The sequence below is a fragment of the Canis lupus genome, chromosome 24 (genome assembly GCF_003254725.2).
Source record: "Canis lupus dingo isolate Sandy chromosome 24, ASM325472v2, whole genome shotgun sequence".
Classification (NCBI taxonomy): Eukaryota; Metazoa; Chordata; class Mammalia; order Carnivora; family Canidae; genus Canis; species Canis lupus.
In genome coordinates, this window is record NC_064266.1 from 36,603,993 (window position 1) to 36,625,196 (window position 21,204).

Genomic DNA, 21,204 nt, shown 5'->3' on the forward strand with positions numbered 1-21,204 from the left:
TCTTGGTCCCTCTGTGTCCTGAGCTCCCAGATTAGAGTCTGGTACACAGTAGGCACTCAATAAGTTTTTGTACAATGAAAGAAGAGAAAACAAGAGCTTTGGAGAGCCATTTCCCTATGCTGAGAACTGTAACCAACCCTCTGAGGTAGGGGTTATTATTGCCTCCCAGGAGGAAACAGGCACAGAGAGGTTAAGTAATTTACCCAAGGTCGCACAGCTAGCAAGTGACAACCCAGACCTGTCTGCAAAGCTTGGTGCGTATCACTTCTTGAGTGGTTCCGTGTCTGTCTCTGCGGGGGGACTGTGAAGGTCGTGCAAGCTGAGTGTGTCTGTTTTGATCCCTCCTCATCTACTTTGGCCTGGCACACAGTAGGTGCTCAGCAAATCTTTGTTGAGTAAATTACAGAAGCCCTGACCTGTCTCTGAGTCCCCAGACAAGTCACTTCTCTCTGCACCTGTTTCCTCGTCTGTGCGCGGGGCCTACTCTGAGTAACAGCCTCATAGGGTGTTTTGACAATGAAGTGATTCTCTTGGTAAATCCCTACCTGCTGAACAAGGGTTCTCCACGAATTTGGGCCTGGCTAAATGCCTGGCACAGAGCTGGTTTTCGGCAAAGGCTGTAGCGACAATGATGGCTCAAGGAGGGACGTGGTGAAGGAATAGGAAAAAACCTTCGGGTTCTGGATCTGCCTGCTGTGTGACCTTGGGCGAGTGCGCTGCCCTCTGTCTCTGGGCCTCTATCACCTCAGCCAGGAGAAGGGAGGACCGCAGGGCCTGCCTCCAGGGTTGCTGGGAAACCTAGTGAATTCTATAAAAACCGGAACCAGCCCGTCCCCAGCAGGTGCCCATGCACTCCCCTCCCCCAGCCTCTGTGCCTGGAGGTTCCCCAGCTGGCCAGGGTGAGCGGGGAGGCAGTAGCCAATGGTGTCTGTGCAGAAGGATGGAGACTCCTGCCTGCTGCCGCCGCCTCCCCAAGCCAAAGCAGGGTGCACCTGCCCCAGGTCACAGAGCACAGGCAGGGAGCCGAGGGGGTGGGGAGCAGGCATCCTGGGGTCTCCAAGGACAAACCATCCATTGTGGCCTTGTGGGTGGTGGGGGCTTCTCAGGGCCTGAATGAGGGTGAGGAGGCAGGGGCAGGTGTGGGAGCAGGTGGTAATCCCTCAGCATTACCCGGCAGGAGGGAGGGGTGGGGCGGGGATGCCCCCCAAACATGCCCTGGAACCGGCCTGGCTGGTCAGACACCTGTCCCCAGCTGCTTCTTGTCAGGAGCCATCACAGGCATGAGCCAGGCCCTGGGGGAGGAGGGGGGCGCGGGGGTCTGGGCAGAGGGACCTGGGATAGAATCCCAGCCCTACTCGGTCAGGCTGGGGACACTGGGCAAGTCACTTCATTTCTCCGAACCTGTTTCCTTATCCACAAAATGGGGCTGCAACCCCCTTCCGTGAATCTTCCAGGCACATGTGAGGCATGGGGGGTGGGGGCCTCTGAGAAATGCTTTGGGAGCTCACAGCTCACCCCCTCCCCAAAGATTTTATCATTCTTTCACTCAAGAAACATTTATGGGGCACCTCCTGTGTTCCAGAAGCGTGCCAGGCACCGGGGCCACAGGAGGGGGACAAGTGTGGTTCCTGTCCCAGGGAGAAGGCAGACAATTCATGGGAAAAAGAATGAACAAAAAAAAAAAAAAGAAAAGAAAAAGAATGAACCAGAAAATTTCAGACAGCAGCACAAGTGACGAAGAATTAAACTGAGGTGCTAGAGGGTGACGAGGGTGGGAGCTACTTGAGCCGGGGAGGTCAGGGAGGCCTGTTGGCGGAGGTGACGGGAGTGACCTGGAGGAGGGGCAGTGGGCAGGGACAGAGCTGGGGGGTGGGCTGGGGGCAGCTGGCACCGCCAGGGCACAGGCCCTGCGGGGGGCCGGGCTGGCTCTGCTCTTACAGAGGAACTGCAAGGAGGCCCCTCCGTGAGGGGGTCTGGCCGGGGAGGGGGGACCCTCGTGCCCTGTTCCCAGGGGCTGAGGCCAGGGGGCAGGGCAAGGGCCAGGCTGGAGGAAGTGGGGCCCAGCCCCAGGCCAGCAGCCTCTCGGGGGACTGCTAATATTCCCGAGTGCCGGTGACGAGACCCAGCCCCGGGTGGCAGGGGGCGGGGGCCTGCGCCTCCATAAACAGCCGGGGCTCGTAAAGCAGATCAAAGCGGCCTGTCCGAGCCCGGCCACTTCCTGCAGGGCCCAGAGCCCCCTAGCTCGTGGGAAGGGGCCTCTCGGACATGCTCGGGGGTCTCTGTGTGGCTGGAAGCAGCTCCCCGAGCCTGCCCACACCTCGGTTTTCCCACTGGCCTCACAAGGGGGCTGAGTAGAACCTCTGGACGGCCTGTCTTGTTCTCCAGCTCTGGCAAGAGCCTGGCCTCTGGAACCACAGGTCTGGGAGTTCAAATCCCAGGGCTGCCACTGTGTGACCTCAGGTGGTGACCCCCCCACACACACACACCAGACTGTCCTCAGCTCTCAAATGGGGCTACTGATAGTATCTACCGCAAAGCCCCTGGGCTGTGGGGTGTTATCATATCATTTATAATTATAGTTGATTGCTTATCTAATGACAATGGTAGTTCTCCTCGGGCATCCCGGTGCCGAAGCCGAGTCACAGGCAGCAGGAGTGGCCGAGGTTCGTGGAGCACAAGGCCAGAGTCCAGGCACTTCGATTGCACAAGTCTGGGGAGGAGAGGCCCTGGAGGTGAGGATTTCCAGGCCAGGTGGAGGCTTGTCCGGGCAAAGCCCCAAGCCCAGGGCCCCGGGGGAGGCAGTCCTTCCCAGGCCGCAGGGCCCTGGGGTGGGGGGCTCCAGGACCACAGGGCACACTCCCCATCACACTCTCCGACACACCCCCCCTTCCACCAAACCCGCTCCACACGACTGCCTTTCTCTGGTCTTCTCCATCTCCAACAGGCTGCGTAAAATACAGATGCTCCCTGTCTGTCTCCCCCACAAATAGCCGCTTCTGAAGGGCGGTGCTGGTTTTGTTTTGTTTTGTTTTTTTTCTGTTTTGTTCTTAGCTGTACACCCGCTCCCCCCGCCCCAAACAGTAGGTGCTTGATAAGTATTTGTGGAATGCATGAATGGATCCTCACCCAGCTCCCGGAAATAGGCACTATTGTTATTTCAGTATATGAAGGAAGAAAGTGAGGTTGAGCAAGACAGCAAGTTGGTGAGTTGCCCAAGATCTCAGACAGCTGGGGAGTGGGAAAGTCAGGGTCATAGTAACAGGAATAATCGCAGCCAAGCCGTATATTGAGCACCTACTGTGTGCCAGGCCCTGTGATGGGTGTTGGAAGAGAAGTGGAAAAAATAAAGCCAGGCACATAGTAAGTGCTTTATAGGCGATATTCTTGGGATCCTCAGAGGGAGTCTCCGTAGAGGAGGGGACTGTTACACCCATTTCACGGATGAGGAAACCAAGGCTCAGAGGGATTAAACAACTAAAACAACTAATCCAATAATAACAGCTCTAACAACAAGCCCGGTTTACTGAGCGGTGCTCTGGACACTGGCTTTACATCCACTATCTCTCACCTTTACCACGTCTTTTATTATCCTTTACAGTAAAGAAACCTCTGAGAAGCAACTTAGTATCTGTGGTAGGACGGGATGAAGAAGCTTGAGCTCATTTCCCAGCTTCTGTTCCAGGACACGTCTGCCCTGGGTGGTGAACAGACCCAAATATAGAAGCCATTGCACACTTGGTGCCTCAATGTCAGGGGATCCTTCCTGGTACCTTAGTTCCCCCAGTGTCCGTAGTCTGGGGCTCCTCTCCCCCCCGCCTTCTCCGCATGGAACTGGCAGGTGGCTTCTTTCCCATTCGGACTTGGGTCTCCCACTGTCTCTGGGTAGGGAAGTAGGGGGGAAGCTGAAGAAGTACTGGCAACTCTGCTGTGTGACCTCAGGCCAGCTGCTCTGCCTCTCTGAGCTGCCAGGCTCTATTGAGTCCATGGAGTCACAGCTTGCTGAGAAGGCTCTGGGCTGGGATCTGGAGCCAGGGTCTGGGGAGTAGTGAGAAGTACTCATAGAAGCCCGGCACCTGAAAACACCTGCCTTCTGCCTGGAAGGACCAGGGGGAGGGGACAGAGCCACCTTCACCCCTGCCCAGGCCTGTTTCTCTCACCCTCCTCTCCCCTGTTAGCACTCTGCAAGCCCCCAAGAGATGGGGCTCGTCCCACCCGACCTATTCTGGCCCACCCTTTATCACAAGGAGAGAAAACCAAGGCACAAGGGGGCTACATTCTTTGGCTCCCAAAGCCCTTGGTGGCACCTGTCTTGAATCCACTCCATGCTCCCTTCTCCCGATGCTGCCTACGGGGTGATCCCTTCTCCTGTCATTCACTCCCTGCCAAACAGCCAGCATCCCAGCTCTTACGGATTGGGAAGTTGAGGTTCAGAGAGGCACCTGGACTGGCCCTGAGTCCTAGGAAGCCAGGACATCCTTCCCAGAGGGCCCCGGGGACCTCTCTGGAGGCCAGCCTCCCCTGTCACACCCCTGCCTGGGGTCATGTAATCGTGGGTCTGTTGAGGGAGCAGGTGCGTGTGCACAGTCCCCCATCTTACAGAAGGAGTTGCTGGGCTTCAGAGATGAGAGCCACCTGCCGTAGGCCCCACAGCCAGGAGAGGGCTGATTCTGAGCCTGTGACTATGGAGGGGGAAACTGAGGCCCCAAGAGGAGACAGTCTTGTCCAGGGTCATGCTGCACTGAGAGGCCTGGAGCCCCACTGAGGCTGGGCTGGTGCTGAGGCACCAGAGCCTCAGGCAGAGCCTTCCCACGGCCGGCCGGGGGTGGGGGGATGGGGGTGGGGGGTGTAGGTGGCGGCACTGCCTGGCATTTCCTGTTTGTTTGGGCAGGACTTAGGGCAGGACCTGAGTGAGGAGCTGTGGGGGGACTTCCCATGGCCCCTCCTCACTCTCAGGCAATAACCAGACTGAGAGGCCAAGCCCCCAGCATCCCCTGGGGATGCAGAGGCTGGAGGCCAGTGTCTTGGCTCCCAGGCCTCCTCTCCCTCCTTGTTTGTGTGTCCTTGCCCTGTTCCCCCCACAACACCACCTCAAAGTCTCTGTGTCCTTGGGTGTCCCCTTCTTACCATCCAATGAGTAGACTCAGCCAAAGTCCCTGGCCCTCAGGAGACCCCAAGGTCACGAACTTGGAGAATCACTTCCCCCTTCTGAGCCTCAGTTTCCTCTTCTGTCAAGTGGAGTCATGGTGAGGGTAGAATGGGGAATGCCAGCTCAGCACTTTGGGAACTCCGCAGCCCCAAGGGAGGGAGTCATCAAGGTCCTGACACTGACCTGATGCCAGTTCCCAGATGGGGAACTGAGGTAGTCAAGGTGAGGGGATCCACAGAAGGACACAGCCCACAGAGGGCACCCCCTGCCACTTCCCAGGAAGTATTGATACAGTGTCAGGAAGGCACATGCTAGTCCGATACCCTGGGTTCAAAGCCTGGCTCTGCGACTCACTGTGTGGCCTCAGGCAGGTCACCCTACCTCTCTGACACTCAGTTTTCTCTTCTGCAAAAGGGGGAGAAAATTAACCAGGCATTACTTTTGAACTAATTAAGCATGTAAACCACTAATGGGAGAGCCTGGCACCCAGTCGACCTTCAATTCGTGGTAGGTCTTCTTCCCAGAGGGGAGGCTATGCTGGGCCATCCTGGTTCCATTTGGGGCAGGAAGGGCCCCTGGCTGGAAAGGGTCAAGAGTCCAGCTCGTGTGGCTGGTCACTGACCCTCTGCTCTATGTAAACAAGATCCGGCTCCTCTGCCGCTCAACCCTCCCTGTGCTGATGTGCTGGCCGCAGCTGCTGCCCTTTCCTATGCTCTCAGGGACTTGGCGCTGCTGACTTTTCCTGCCACACCCCGACCACGCTCTTTTGCTAGTGCAAACTTTTTGCTCCTCTCTTTCTCCAAGCTCACTCCAGCCCCAGGGGCTTTGCACCTACAGGTCTCTCTCCCTGGATTCCTTTTTCCCCATATTTCCCCTTCTTTAACCTAGATTTTATTTTTAGGTTCTATCATTAGAATCTAAAACAGGACCTAGAATATTTTAGGCATGGAGTAAGTATTTGTCCTATAAATAAATGAGTGAATTTTGATTTCCGATCCAACGTAAGAGTCTTTGTTTTTTAATAGACCCCTTCAATCCATTTACATTTATTGTTTACATGGATATGTTTGGTCTCATTTCTTCCTCTCTTCTGTTTTCTATTACTTATCTGAATGAATGAATGAATGAATGAATGAGTGAATGAGTGAATGAATGAAGCAGAATACATTGTGATTGCTGGGGTGGATTGGGGACTGGGGCTTCTCCAAGCTGTCCTGGGCGGTCCAAGGTAGGGAGAACATAGGACTGTCCTGGGAGACTGCTCATTCTTTTTTTCTTTTTCTAAGATTTATTTATTTATTTATTTATTTATTTATTTATTTATCCCAATGTGGGGCTTGAACTCACAAATCCAAGATTGAGAGACACAGGCTTTCCAGACCAGGTGCCCAGGGGACCCCCTCCGCTCATTCTTGCAAGTATTTATTCCACACACACCCCTCCATCTCCCAGATAAGGGCTTATCTTCACCTCTCCATCCCACCCACCCCCCACAGGAAGTGCCAGGCTTATGATGTGGGTTCTGGAGCCAGACCCTCCACCCCTCCCAGGTGCCCGACCCGGTGGCCTGGTCCTCACTCCCCTCCCCAGCAGCAGGGTCCGCTTCCTCCGTGATGTCGTGGTGTCGTGATGTCCTGGGAAGGACCAAAGGACAGGACTCGAGGCCCGGGTCTCGCATGGTGCCCGCTTGGAGTGAGTGCTCAGGGAGCGTCAGCGATGACGGCACTATTGTTGTTCCCGTACCTCAGTTTCCTTCCATTGTATGGAGGCCGCGGGTCACTTCCTCGTTGGCACCTCGGGGTCCTCTTCAGAGTCTGCAGCTGGATGACAGCTCCATCCACCCTGCCCCTGTCCTCCTGCCCCAGCGCCAGGAGTCTTCATCCACGGACTCCAGGGTCCCCCAGAGGCCTGCCCCGGGAGGCGGGGAGCGGCTTGTTCCTGCCCTGCGGCCACATCAGCATCATCCCCATCACGCAGATGAGGAAACTGAGACCCCTGGGCTCATCGCATCCACAGACACGGCCTGAGCGCCTACTGTGTGCAGCCGTGCTGGGCCCTCTCCCCTAGGGCTCACGGCCTAGCAGGAAGGTCCCTGCAGGACATAAAGCAAGTGTCTTGTCCCGCCCCTAGCAGTCTCCCAGAGAACCTTCCAGCATCGCTGTGGGGGTGGGTGGGGGCACCACTCCCTTTGCACAAAAGAGAAAGTGAGGCCAGAGAAGGGCATTCCTGGGCAGAGGCGCCAGCTTCCTGGGGTGTGGCTGCCTTCCTGCCTTTGCAGCAGCTGGTGCCCCTTCGGGAATAGTCTTCCCCAGCCGCTCTGGCTCCAGGGTGCGGGGCGCTGCGTGACTCGGGCGCCACTTCCTCAGGGACCCTTTGGGCCTGGGAGGGCGAGGTCGCCCCAAAACTCTTGCTCAGCGCCCGCGGCCTTCCTGTTCTATAACCCCGTCCCTACCCCGCCCCCTGCTCTCCCCGCTTTACCTGGCGCTGAGTGGGTGCGCCATCCCGGTGCGAACGAGCCCCTGCAGGGCCCCATGTCGTGAGGGAGGCACCCCCTTCCACCACTGCAGGTGCAGCCGCTGGAACCTCGCTCCTCCTCGCAGTGGCTGCACTTCTGCATTTCGTCTGAGGGATGACTGCATCGCTGGCTGGTGGGCATGGTCCTCTCTGGAACGTGAGCTTCCAGGACAGGGCTCTCCTGCCGTTCCCTGCACTGGGGGGTCCCCGGCACCTAGTACAGGGCCTGGCCCACAGCAGGTGCTTAATTACTATCTGCGGAAGGAAGGAAGGAAGGAAGGAAGGAAGGAAGGAAAGAAGGAAGGGAGGGAGGGAGGGAGGGACAGCTTGCAGTTTATTTATCCAGCTCTATTTGTTCATCCAGCAAATTCTTACTGAGGGCCGACTGCACGCGAGTTTGGGGACCAGAGCATGACAGGCGCAGACTCAATTCCTGCCCCCGAGGCACGGACTTTCTGGTTGCTGCAAACAATTGTGATGTCAGTGGTGGAAAGTGCCGTGAGGCAAGAGCTGCAGAGCGGGTGTTTGGGCTACGGTGGGGTGGGGGGCTGCTGGGAGGGGGTGGCAACTGGCAGAGGCAGGGGCAGGCCCTGGGTTCCCGGCCCCCAGCTGGCAGATGCGGGGCTGTCGTAACTGTGGGCAGCCGGGGTTGCCAAATGCCACCACAGCTGCGTCACTGAGAGCCAGGAGGGCCAGGGGGGCGGGGTGGGGAGGGGCCCCCACGCCCAGGCTGGCTTCAGCCCCGAGTCACGCAGAGCGGAGGCCAAGCCTGCTCGGTGTCCACAGTTAGTCACTCCGTCATGGGGTCACACGGCCACTTGACCATTTTCAACATACCCGAGCGTCTGTGTTCCCACGCTGAGAAAGACAACGTGGCAGAAAGCGTGGAAGACCCTGTGCACGCCCTGCCCTCCGGTGACTTCATCCTGGGTTTGGCGTGCGTGACCTGGTGGGTGATTTCATAACGTTACTTTCCTGGGTTTGCTCTGTGCGTCCCTGGGCAAGACGCTTGCCCTCTCTGGGCCTGGGATTGCTCATCTGTGTGATGGCTGTAATACTCCCCACTCAGAGGACCTGTGAGAATTGAACCGGCTCATCTGTGTCAAGTGTGTAGATGAGGGCCTGGTGCATAGTGAGCTCATTAATGTGGTGGAGCACCCACAAAGGGGGAAGCAGACATCAATTGTGTCAAGAATGTAACCTTTAAACAAGCTCTCTCGTGGTGGTGCCAGGAACCAGCAGCTGGCTATGTGTGAGGTGCCCAGGCTCTAATTCTGGCTCACTCTGCTCCACTTCCTGTTGGGTTCATCTCCCTCATCAGCTCGGAAAACCCAGAGTCCGGGCCTGCCTTGTTCTCTGCTGTCACCCCAGCTCCCAGCCCAGGTTCTGGAGACTCCCAGGATGGGTTTGTGGAGTGAGTGAAGGGGACTCAGTTTCCTCATCTGTATGATGGGTCTCATCATAGGAATGAGAAAATGCCTGATGTGCAGTAGGTGCTTTGTAAACGTTGTGCCCCCCTCTCCTCCTGTCCCCAGGGCTAGTGCTGGACCCCACTGCCCTCAGGGCAGCCATTATGTCGAAAGATCCAGGCTTTCCACTGACTCATTCATTCATGCACTCATACATTCATGCATTCATTTCTGCATGCATGCCTTCAACAAAAAAATTTGTGTGTGCGTGTGCACCTGCTGTGCACTAGGATCTGCTAGTGACTCTGCTCTAGGATCAGAAGATACCAAAAGGGATCAAACAGGCAAAAATCTTTACCTTCCTGGAGCTGACATTCTGTCAGGGGACACAGCCAGGGGACACTGTTAGACAACAGTGTGACCCAAGCTAAGATTTGCTGAGCCAGGCAGGAGGAGCCAGGGGAGGCATCTCCTTAACCCAGTCTGGGGGTTTGGGGAAGGCAGTGAGCTCAGACCAGAAGGTGAGAAGAAGTTAGCCGGATGAAGGGTGCAGAACCCTCTGCACGTTCCAGATGGATGGACTGTGCAAAGGGTGAGGTGGGCGTGGCAATCTGGGGACCTGTCTGTGGCTTGGCCTGGATGGAGGGAGGGGGCAGTGGAGAGGGTGTTGCACCTTATCCTGAGAGGTGGGTAGTGAGCCTGGAAAGGCCTGGCTCGATTTAGGTTTTACAAGGTTTGCTGTGGCTGCAGCACGTGGCCTGCACTGGAGGGGTGAGGCTGGAGGTGGGACGATCACTAGGGAGTCTGGAGTCCTGTCCACCCATCAGAGAAGAGATGGCCGGTAGGCTTTGGACAGACCCTGGAGCTGCAAACCCTGGATGTGCTGGCCCGGATCTGGGCTTCCCTGGAATCAGGCCTGGGATGTGGCTGCTGCTGAGGCTTCCCCTGTCCTCCCCGGGGACCAGATCAGGCGTCAGCACACCTCCACCACGAGAGCCGTTGGGCAATGGTCCTAGGCCCTCCGGCAGCTAACCCCTGTGACGGGCCAGGCCCTTTGGGGAAAGGAACCCCCCCAAACCCTGTGCAGCATGACGTCCCACCAGAGTGTTTGCACACAGTAGGCACCAGCCCAAGATGAAAACAATCCCATGATGCATCACCGGAGGCCTCATCAAATTTACCAGGAACCATCCAGACAGGATATTCTGGAGCCTTGGGAGAGGCAAATGGTACTGAGGTTTGGAGCACAGACCTCGGAGCCTGACAGCCTGGGCCTAACTCCCAGCTCTGCCTGTCACTGCTGTGGTGCTGGGCCTATGCCTTCCTGCTCTGTGCCTCGGTTTCCCCATTTACAATGAGAATAATAGAGCATCTTAATAGGATCACTTGAAACTTACGGGCTGATTAATCTGTGTAAGGCATCTGGAATTGTGTGCAGCACACAGTAGGTCAGAGATACAGAAACCCTTGCTGCTATTATTAACATGATGGTGATTGGCAGCAGTTGTGCCAGAAATATGGATTAATCCACGGGAGAGAAAAGGAAGGGGCAGGACAGAGTGTAAAGTGGGCTGTTGCTTGTAGAAAAAGGCCAGAAGAGTAAGTGGATGGTGTGTGTGCAAATACTTGCACTGTTGCAGGAGACCCCAGACGCTGGCAACATCGAATTCTCCAGTTAGAGGGAATAGAGACCTGGGAGGAGGTGGGTAGGGACCCAGACTTTTCACTCCACACCCTTTCCATCCTCTGTGCTGTTGGAGGTGTGTGTGTGTGTGTGTGTGTGTGTGTGTGTGTGTGTGTTCCCCCATGCACTTGTATGTATATTCAAAACCAAACACCAGAAAGCAATTCTGCAAGAGGTTTCCTTCGGGAAGGCCCCAGGTCCCCCGCCCCCACCCTCCCCAGCCCGCCCCCGCATCCTGGCCTGTGTGTGGCCCAGTCTCGCCGCTGCTGGTTTTCAGAGCTCTAGGCCTTGGAGCAGGTCCGAGCTGGAATGCCCTGCAAGAAAAGGGGCTCCTTGGAGACCCCCAGAGCGGCCTCGGCTCCGGGTGGCGCGGGGTGTGGGGGTTGGGGAGGGGGGTCCCGACCCACTGATGAGAACTCCAAATGCTCCCCGGCCCAGGCTGCTAATCGCTTCCAGATTGGCCGGGTCAGGGCCAGGGCCGCCGCCGCCTGGCTCCATAAACAGCCCGTTGCTCCAGATGGTGGCTGGCTCCAGCCTGGCGAGCAGGTTCACGGGGGACTGGGGGGTGGCAGCAGGTGGAGGACCCCCACCCCGTCTTGTTGGGGCAGTGAGGCCCCAAGCAGCCGGCCTCGGCTGCCGCTCGTCCATGCTGTTCTGAGTCAGGGACACAGGGCCGGGAGGGGCGGGCTGGGAAGTTGAGCCCATTGCTCTGAGGAGGGAAACTGAAGCCCAGAGGGTCAAGGGACGGTTCAAGGTTGGCGGAAGGGGCCTCTGAGGTTGACACTGGGTTTGCTTTGTCTCTGAAAGCAGCACAGGGTAGGGGCATGGTAAAGACCCAAGGAGGGAAGGGGGGGCTGCAGAGATGGAAGGAGGGAGGGAGGGAGGAGACCAGGAGGCATTAGTGCCCTCCTACATTCAGATTCTGGCTCTGGGGTTTTACTTCCTGAGCTAATAAATGATTTTTGCTCTCTGAGCCTTAGTTTCTTCATCTGTAAAATGGGGATGGCTAAAGTTCCGACTTCAGCAGATTGCTGGAAGAGTCGGTGATGTGGCTCCTGTGAACTACTGGGCGGGTGTGAGGGCCATAGACATTGATCCGTCTCCCATCCTCTCCCTGATATGTCTTTGATCCCCACTTCTCAGAGCACAGTGGCCTCCTCCAGGAAGCTGCCCTGACTTCCACTCAGACCTCTCCCTTTGTGCCAAGCCCTGTGCCCTTCCCATGGCCTCTCTCACGGAGTCTCCCCAACGCCGTGGCCCCGCTGGAACCCATGCTGTGGACCCTCGGCAGATGGGGGGTGGAGGACCAGGTGGTACCCGGCCGTCTCGTCCCTGTACATGAAGACATGGGACGTCACAGAGGCAGCGGGACGTGCTGAGCACCTCATCGCCAGGAAGAGGCGGAGCCAGTGTGCACTGGAGCCGGTTCTCCTGGTCACACAGCACCGGGGCCCGAGTCAGGAGACCCGGCTGCTTCTCCTACCCCTGCCCACCGACCTGAGAGCCCACGTCGCGCCAGGAGGTGAGGACCCGGGCCGGCTGTTGCCCTGGTTGGTTCTGGGTTGTGATCCCCCAGAGAAGGGGTGTGGTGCCTTGGCCAGACCGCCTGTCCCCACAGCAGCCTGGAGCCCAGGGGAGCAGGCTGCGGGACAAGCTGGGGGCTCCCCTGGCCATCATGCCTCCCTGCTCAGCTGAGCCCTGTCGGTCACCCTCTTAACCCGTGCATGGCACAGGACACCCCCCGCTCAGCGTGGTTGGATGAGTGACCAAGCAGTCACACTACCCAGCCCTGACAGGCCCCACACTCTTCGGCAACTTTAACAATCACCTAAGCCACCGGGGGAGGGCCTGCCATCATTCCCACTTTACAGACGAGGAAACGAGGCTCAGAGAGGGAGACGGCCTTGCTCAAGATCACACAGCTGAGCTGGCCCTCGAACCCAGGCCTTCTAGCTCCAGAGCGCACACTCTCAACCACAGGTTGCACCCCTGGCCTCCCCCCTTCCAGCCCCGCTTCCACGTCGCCCAGCGCCTGGATTCCCATTTCGGCCCAGCCTCGAGGTCAGCGGCCCGTTCTGCCCCGAACGGGGAGGAATGTTGGTGGCGGCCTCGGCCCGGGTCCGAGAAGAAAGGCAGCCTTGTGGGCGAAAGGTGAGCCGCTGGGTGGGCGCGGGCGTGTTTACCCAGGGCCGGGCGTGTGGCTCAGGGTGGCGCCGCTGTCAGCCGCGCCGGCTGCCCCGGGCCTGTGCTGGCCTCCAGATGTGTGCTGGCTCCAGCCGGCCGGGCCCCCCCACCCCACGCACAGAGGGGCTTTATCAAAAGCGGCTGTGAGGAGGCCCGGGAGGCCGCCTGGCTCCAGCCTGCTGGCTCCGAGCCCCGGGCCTGCAGGAGCCAGGCGAGCCGCATGCGGGCTTTTGTGCCTGGGTCTTCGTCGGCTCCACGGCCCGGCCGCTCGGGTCTCCTCGGACCCCCCACCCTGGGGGGCGGGGGGGTGCAGCCCCCTTTTCTGGAAAACCAGAGCTCGAGGAGCAATCTGGAGGGGTAGCAGTTCAAGAAAACTTTTTAAAAATATATTTTCCTGCATCCCTGAGGGGAAAGGTGACCCACATGGGATGAAAAAATCCAAAAATTAGTAAAGCTCGAGGGGTGCTAGGTGAGCGGTCAAAGGAAAGACCCTCGTGGGCAGGATGGAGCGCAGATTTGGCACGGTGCTGCCCTTAGCAGGAGGGGAGTCTGAGGAGGGCTCAGTTCTCGGCCCTGGGTCTCCTTTCTTGGGGTGTGGGATGTGGGGGGTCCTTCTGTATATAGTTTTTGGTGGCCGGAACTATTTTGCATTAATAAATAATAACTGGAGAAGAACTCGAACAAACGAAGACTCCCTCCCGCTTCTGACCCTCAGCCCTACCCCGAAGTTGTCTTCCGACACCTTCTAGAAACGGCTTGAGAACCCACACGGGGATCCACATACATTCTCTTTCCTATTTTGTTTTCCTTTTACAAGCAGCATTCAAATGCACACTGCGGGGTGCTGGCTGTTTTCACCTGACAGTCTGTCCGAGGCCTCCTGCTGCCCCGTGCTTGTTCACGGCTGTGTAGTAGTCCCCCGGGCTACAGCCCACATCCACTCCCGTGGACCACCCTGCAGCGGGCCCTCCCCCACCCCTGTACCTGGGTCTGGGGGCTCGGGAGCGTTTTCTGGATGCTCACCTCTTAGAATTAGAACTGCAGGATAAGTGCATTTAGTGGCCAACTTTCAGCACCCGGATCCTGTCTCCAGATGCTGAGGCTTGTGTCCTGCATTGTCCCACAAGGAAACTGAGGCACCGACACTCGGCTGTTCTTAAGGATGAGCAGAAATAGCTTCACGTGAGTCTCTCCTAAAAACACAAACTAAAACATCTTTTTCTTGGCTTCATTTCATCCCGATTGCAAAAGAGAAGCATGTCCACTGCAGAAAGTTTAGGAAAGTCAGAAAATCTCCAAGTTAGAAAATAAGGCTTCCGCCCACCTCACCGCCCACCACCAGCCGCTCCGGCTGCACTGTCACAGCCCCCTCCTCGCCCTCACTGGTCTCCCCCTTTCCAGCCTTGCTGCCCTGCAGTTCCTTACAGGCTAAGAGGGAGATTTTGCACCCCATCGCCAGGGACTTGTGGCAATTCTGGGGACATTTTGGGTTGTCACACTGGCAGAGGGGTGTGCTGCTGGCATCTGGTGGGTGGAGGCCACTGCTGAACATTCTAGTGTGCCCAGGCTGGCCCCGGGACAGGGAATGACCCCGCTCCAATGTCAATAGTGCGCAGGCTGGCAACCCCGCGTTAGGCCCGGGTCATGTGCCCAGACCTTCCACGGCTCCCACCCGGCACAGAGAAGAGCCAAGTCCTCACAGCGGCCAGAGAGGCCCTGCAGGCTGTCTCTGTCGCCTCCCTATCCTCCCTCTCTCTCTCTCCAGGACACCAGCTCCTCCTTCAGAGCCTCCCTGCCACCGCCCACCACCATCTCTCTCAAATGTCACTTCCTCTGGGAGGCCTCCCCGAACTCCCTATTTCATACGTGCCACTCCCTGAAACTTGCTGCCTTCTTTCTCCCTGGCACTGGGCCCTGGAGTCCTACTGCTCCGTCTGCCGGTCTCCCCACCCAGACACCAGCTCCGTGAGGGAGGGAGAGGGCTGGTCTTCAGCAAAGCAGCCCCTGGCACACAGCAGATGCTTATGGAAGGACGGTGGACCCTCCAAAGTCCTGAGGTCTGGGCGTCAGTTGGGGACAGAGGATCCGGATGCTGAAAACTGGTCACTGGGGTGGGGGCCCGGAAGGAGGAGCAGGTCCCCAAGGCCACAGGCTGGAATTTCCTCCACCGGGCAGCCCACCTGAGTCTCTCCCAGCAGCTATGCCCCCGGCCCCCCTGGGCCACCTCACTCAGGTCCTGCCCTCATTACACCAAAGCTTCCCTCACCAAGGACAGCAGGAAAGACAGAGGGGACTCCAAGGGCAACTCCTGAACCACTTCCAACATTTATGGAGCACCAACTGTATGCCCCACCTTGGACTGGGCACCATAGAGATTGTATCTCAGTGATTTCCTAGAGGCGGGGGGTGGTGGCTTAACCATCTTGGTGTCCTCAGGGCCTACTGTGTCCCAGTGGCTACATAGAATGTGCCTTCCTGCAGGAGAGAGAAATTCTGCACAGTGGATTTAGGGAGGGAGAAAGTCAGTACATTTTTGTGTTGAAAAATTAATTTTAATTTTTTTAAACAGAAAGTGATTTCTTAAAAAGATTTTATTTATTTATTCATGAGAGGCTTACAGAGAGAGGCAGAGACTCAGGTAGAGGCAGAAGCAGGCTCCCTGTGGGGAGCCCAATGCAGGACTCCCTCCCAGGATCCCAGGATCACGACCTGAGCCGAAGGCAGATGCTCAACCACTGAGCCACCCAAGCATTCCAGAAAGCAATCTTTGTAAATAAACAAAGAATTCTCAAGTAAGAAAAATACAACCCTACCACCTACCGATGCTGGGAGTTCAGGAGGCCTCGGAGCCCAAAGTGGGGAGCTATGGGGCCAAGGGAGGCTTCTAGGAGGAAATGAGTTCTGAGCAGAGGCCCCAGGACGTGTGGGCAGAAAGAGCCTTGGGGGAGAGGCTGCTGCCCAGACCTGCGGGAGGCAGCTGGTGGGCTGGGGTCCTGATGGTCCAGCACCCCCGGCCCAGAGGGTGAGGACCAGGCCCTCGCTGTGTGTCCCTGGGTCCAGTGTTTCTTGGTGGAGTCATTGCAGCCTCATTCCTGTGATCATGCTTCTGTCTGCCTGGAGCACTGCTACACTGGAGCTCTGTGAGGGCAAAGCCCACTCTGTCTCGTCCACCTGTCCACCCCCAGGGCCCGGAGCTCCCAGCAGGCACCAAAACTCACGTCCTCCCTGAAGCTCAGAATGTGGCTCTTTGGACATCAGTCTTTACAGATGTCATTAGTTTAAGGATCTTGAGATGAGACCCTCCTGGATCAGGGGTGGGCCCTGCCTCAGTGACTGGTGTCCTGATGAGGACAGGGAAGGACACACAGACACACAGAAGGTCTCGGGAGATGAAGACAGAGACAGGAGTGATGTGTCTATGATCCAAGGGACCCTGGAAGCCCCCGGGTGCTGGGATGGGCGAAGCTTCTGCCCTGGAGCCCCCAGTGGGCATGGCCCTACTGACCTTGGCCTCTCTTGCTTTAAGCCACCAAGTTTGTGGCACTTTGTTACAACAGCTCCTGCACATTCGCCAGGTTTGCTCACACAGATCAACAGGTGAGTGAAGGAATCAGCTGAAGCAGCTTTGGTGGCTGTTCCCAGCCTGTTGTGTGTGGCGAGGTGACTGCCCTCACCCCCTATGACTGGTTTCGCTTTCTGGGGTGCTGGGGTAGAGCTGGGGAAGCTGGAGGCAGTCCAGAGAGGGGGGTTGTGAGGAGCTGCTAAGGTGACAAGGAAATCAGGTTGCATAGACGTCACCCCCCCCCACCTCTACCCCCACCGCCAGGAGCCCATGTCCATACTCCGTGTAGCTGCCCAGCATCTGGGGACCTCACCCCTCCTGAGGTCTTTCAGATTCGCAGCAGCTGGCACCTATCCTCAAATACAGGCGCTGCTCGGGATGTCCACCCAAGTGACTGTCCTCCTTAGAGCCTGGGGCCGTCCTGCCCTCGGTCCCTCTGCTGTGGCTTCTGGAGGTCAGGCGGCAGCGGGATGCAGAGAGAGAAAGCTGGACCCTGGCTCTGAGCTGAGTGACCGAGTGAGGGCCACTCCCCTCGGAGCCTGTTGCCCTATCTGCAATGGGAAGGATGTTACCTGGCTTCCAGAAAGCCGCGGTGGAGAGTGGGTGAGACGAAGCTGGTCCTGGGCTGGTGGAGCACCTGGCCTGGAGGTGCTTACTAAGCACCAGGGTCCCGCTCTCCTGGGACACAGCCCTGAACCCTAAGGAGGGTGTGCGCTTCCTGGCCTCGGATCCTTTCAAAGCCCCAGTCGCTGGCCGGTGGCCTGTCCGGTGGCCCCACAAGCCACTCCACCCCCAAGGAGCGCGATATCTTTAGAAGGACCAAGCCTTGGATTTCATGCCCTTAAAATGCCTGAAATCAAAGCAGGGCTGGAGACCCGGAGAGTTTTGAAGTTGGCTCAGGGCAGGAGGGGCCGTGAAATCCCCAGCAGTCTGGGCTCCTCTCTGGGAACCGGCGTGAACGGGGGCCCCTGGCTGGAGGGTAGTGGCCAGGTACAAGGGGGCAGCTGCATTTTGGGGATCATCGGAGTCCCAGCAGTTGATCATGCCAAGCCTTAGAGAAGACAATTGGGACAACTCGCCTGAGAGATGCCCCTCTGCTGGTGTCAGAGGCAGCAAGGGCGCCGGCGCGTGGGCCCTGAAGCAAGGACCGTAACCCCTCCTCTGCCACTTACTTGCTGTGTGATGTCAGGCACTTTGCCTAACCTTTCTGTGCCTCAATTTCCTCACCCGCCAAATGGGAGACAATGATCTCTCCCCCCAAGGGTTGCGGTGAGGGTGACTGGAGTGATTGCGTGTGACGTGCGGGCCCAGCCCCGGGGCCTGGTTGGCACTAGGGTGCTGACACTGTCACTGTCATTTTTCCTAACGACACAGACACGAGCTGCTCTACGTACGCTCAGGCCGTCCACGGCATCTTCCCGCAGTCGCTGGAGCGGGTGTCGTGCGCACCCCCAGGCCGCGGCCCGTGACCCAGGGGAAGGCCTCGCCCCCCGGCACACGGCTGGTGCAGCTCCAGCTCCGGGTCCTCTGGCTGCGCGACCGTCCGTTGTCCCCCTGACCACTTCCTTCAGATCTGAGGAGTGAAAAGGAGGCGAGAGAAGCCCCCCGCGTTCCCACAGGCTGGGGCAGGCCTCCTCCACCTGGCACCCTTGAGCTGGACCAGCCTCTGTGGTGGGGCCACCCGGTGCGGGCTCTTCAGCAGCACCCCCGGGCCCTACCCCCCAGATGGCAGCAGCACCCCTGAGTTGTGACAACTATAATGTCTCCAGGCACGGCCAAGGGTCCCAGGGAGGGCGCAGCCCCTGGCTGACAGCAGGGCTGGAGTGAGGGTGTTAGGTGTTGGAGCATTTCCTCCCCGGCTATGCACGCACGCATGCACACACACGCACACGCACACGCACACGCACACGCACAGACACGCTTCAAAAAGTAGATGAGCATTTCAGCCAAGTCCTATTTTTTCCCATAAAAACACAGCTGGGTGACGATCACTCACACCCTTGGCTTTGGCAAATCCAGCTTCTTGGGAGGGGGTTCAGGAGAGAGAGCCGGAAGGTACCTGAAGGATGGGGTGACTCTGCCCCTAAGCACGAGCCGGGGGGCTGTGTCCGCCCGCTGGCCTGGGCCGTGGGCATCTTGCGGTGCTGAGCGAATCAAAAGTTCAGCATCTAGGTGTTCAACCCACACGCTCCTAGATCCTCTGTGAGGTGCAGCCAACAGCCGACTGGATTCTGGGGTGGAGGGGATGGAGGGATGGTGGGGGCGGGCTTGTGGGGGTGCTTGAGGCCTCTCCCTGGGACCTCTGTCGGGCCACCGTGACCACGCCTGGAGTTGGGGTGGGGCGCCTCTCCCCCTGCACCCCATGTGGTGCACGACCGGGGCCCTGACTCTCCTGCTCAGCCTGGGCCTCCAGAATTCCCCTTTCTCGGCAGCAGGACTCCAGCCTAATCCCACACTCCAGGCCAACTCGTGGTGGACTGAAAGGCACCATTCTTGCCACTGAGGAGTGAAAGGGGGACACTGAGGCTCAGAGAGAGACCAGAGCTTCAGAGTTCCAAGCCTCTGGAACCCACATGTGGCTTCACATCTGGGGGGCGTCCCTCCAGGGGCTCCGGGTCAGGCCCTCACTGCTCCTCAGGGCATCCCCTCGTCTGGACCCCCTCGGACCCATCCCAGCCTCCGGAGGCCAGGAGAAGGAATCAAGACACTGAACACAGAAGGAAATGAGGGGAGATGCCCCGGAGCCCCGAGGCCGGGCGCAGCACCCACTGTCCCCATCTGCGGCCACCTGAACTTCTGCCGTGCGAAAGCCCCTGTGCTGTGTGCCGAGGGAGGCCCGGGGCCGACAGGTCCCTCACGTGGCGAAGCCTACACTGAGGGTCCGTTATTGTTCCCATTTCCCAGGCAAGGACAGTCAAGGCCCAGAGGTCAGGTGGCTTGCCCAGATGCACAGGGCAGTGTGTCAGGGGGCTGGGGTTTGAATCCAGGCTGTCTGCTTCAGAGCCTATGTCTCCCCACCGGCTGTGTTACACAGCTGCTGGACACACACACACACACACACACACACAGTCTCAGCGCCTCCCCAGATTCAAGGACCCAGCACCCATCTCCTGGGACCCCCGGGAGCCTCCATCAGCCACTTGCCAGTTGTGTGGCTCTCTGTGCCCTGGGGTTCCCCTCTCCCTGTCTCCACCCCCTGCCTGGGGCTGAGCTGTTTCCACTGAACCAATGCCCAGGCAGCAGAGCCTGTTCTGTGATTTATCTGAACAGAGCTTTGGGGGGTGCAGAAACCCCCCCGCAACACAGCCCACGCAGATTCAGCCCTAGCTGGCCAGCTGGGGTGGGACTCCCTGGGCCCTGGGCATGTACCTATGATTTCATGGGAAGCTCTGGCCTTTGGGGGAAACGTCCTGGGGCGTCAGCCCAGCAGATCTGGTCCCGGGCCGGGGGTGAGCAGGGGGGCTGGAGTTTCCCTCCTAGGGTTGAATTCTTGGGGGTTGGGGGGGGCACTCGGAGCTCTGAGTCACAGTCTGTGGTCAGGCTGGCCTCTCTCACGACCTCGGGGCCCGTGGGGAGGTTGGGGTCAGAGGGGGCAGCAGGAGCTGCAGGGGCCAGCGGACTTCCCCTGACAATCATTTAGGTCTCGGTTTCTTCTCCCGTGGAATGGGTTTGGTAAATAGTCCCTGCCTCTCAGGGCTGGGGAAGATGTTTCTGTGATGTGCGCAGCACGCAGAAGATGCTCCTTAAGATCAGACTGGGTCGCCTGGCTCCCTCTGCCCCCTCGAGGGCCCAGAGGGAAAGCTCTGGACGAAGAGTTTGGGTTCTGATCCCAGGTCTGGTGCGCCGCCCTATACTAGCGATTTAACTTCTCTGACTTGGTGCTCTCATCTGTAAAATGGGGACACCAACAATGTTACAGGATAGTGGGGTTACAGGAAAGTGCTGTCGGGGGTTGGGGGTGCGGTGCGGTGCACCGGATTGAATCCGTGCTGAATAAATGGACCTCGCCAGGCTGGTTAAGATGCTGATAATCCTCGTGGTGGGGTGGGGGGTGGGAGGGTAGGCAGTTGGGGCAGTGCGACTGCTTGGACGCCAGTGTGGTCAGAGTGAACCTGGCTTTGTGGCTCAGTGCTGTGTGATCTTGGGCCAGTCACAGCCTCTCGGGGCCTCAGTTTTGTCCTGTTAACATCGGAAGGCCACAGAGCCTTGCAGCAGAGGGCTGCAAGGAGGGGGACCTGTTCTGATTTGAAGGCATGAGCAACAGAAGGCCCTTTTCTCTCCAGCCGCGCTGCTCCCAGGAAGTGCACACCCGAGCCTTAAACTCCATTTCTATGGACACTGGCCACTGCGGCGTCTGGCCCCAGCCCCAGCCCTCCACGCAGCCTGGACCCACCAGCCCCCTTGATCCCTCTGTCTAGAGTCCAGGACCGTGTGACATACCCAGTGATGAATGCTGCCCCCCCCCCCCCCCCCCCGCCCCCGACTGCAAAACAGGCTCCTCCCAGCAGGATAAGGCAACTCTAGCCTCCCTGGGCTGGGCCAGCGCTGGGGAAGAGTCTGGGTTCTGATCCCCTCACCCCGCACCCACTCCGTGGGCTCGCTCTCTGATCACTTTGCATTTTGTGAATCTAAGAGGCCCTGGAAAATGATTGGAGAGACGTGCAGGGTGACATACAAACGCGCGTCCTTGAACCAGCGGAGGGTG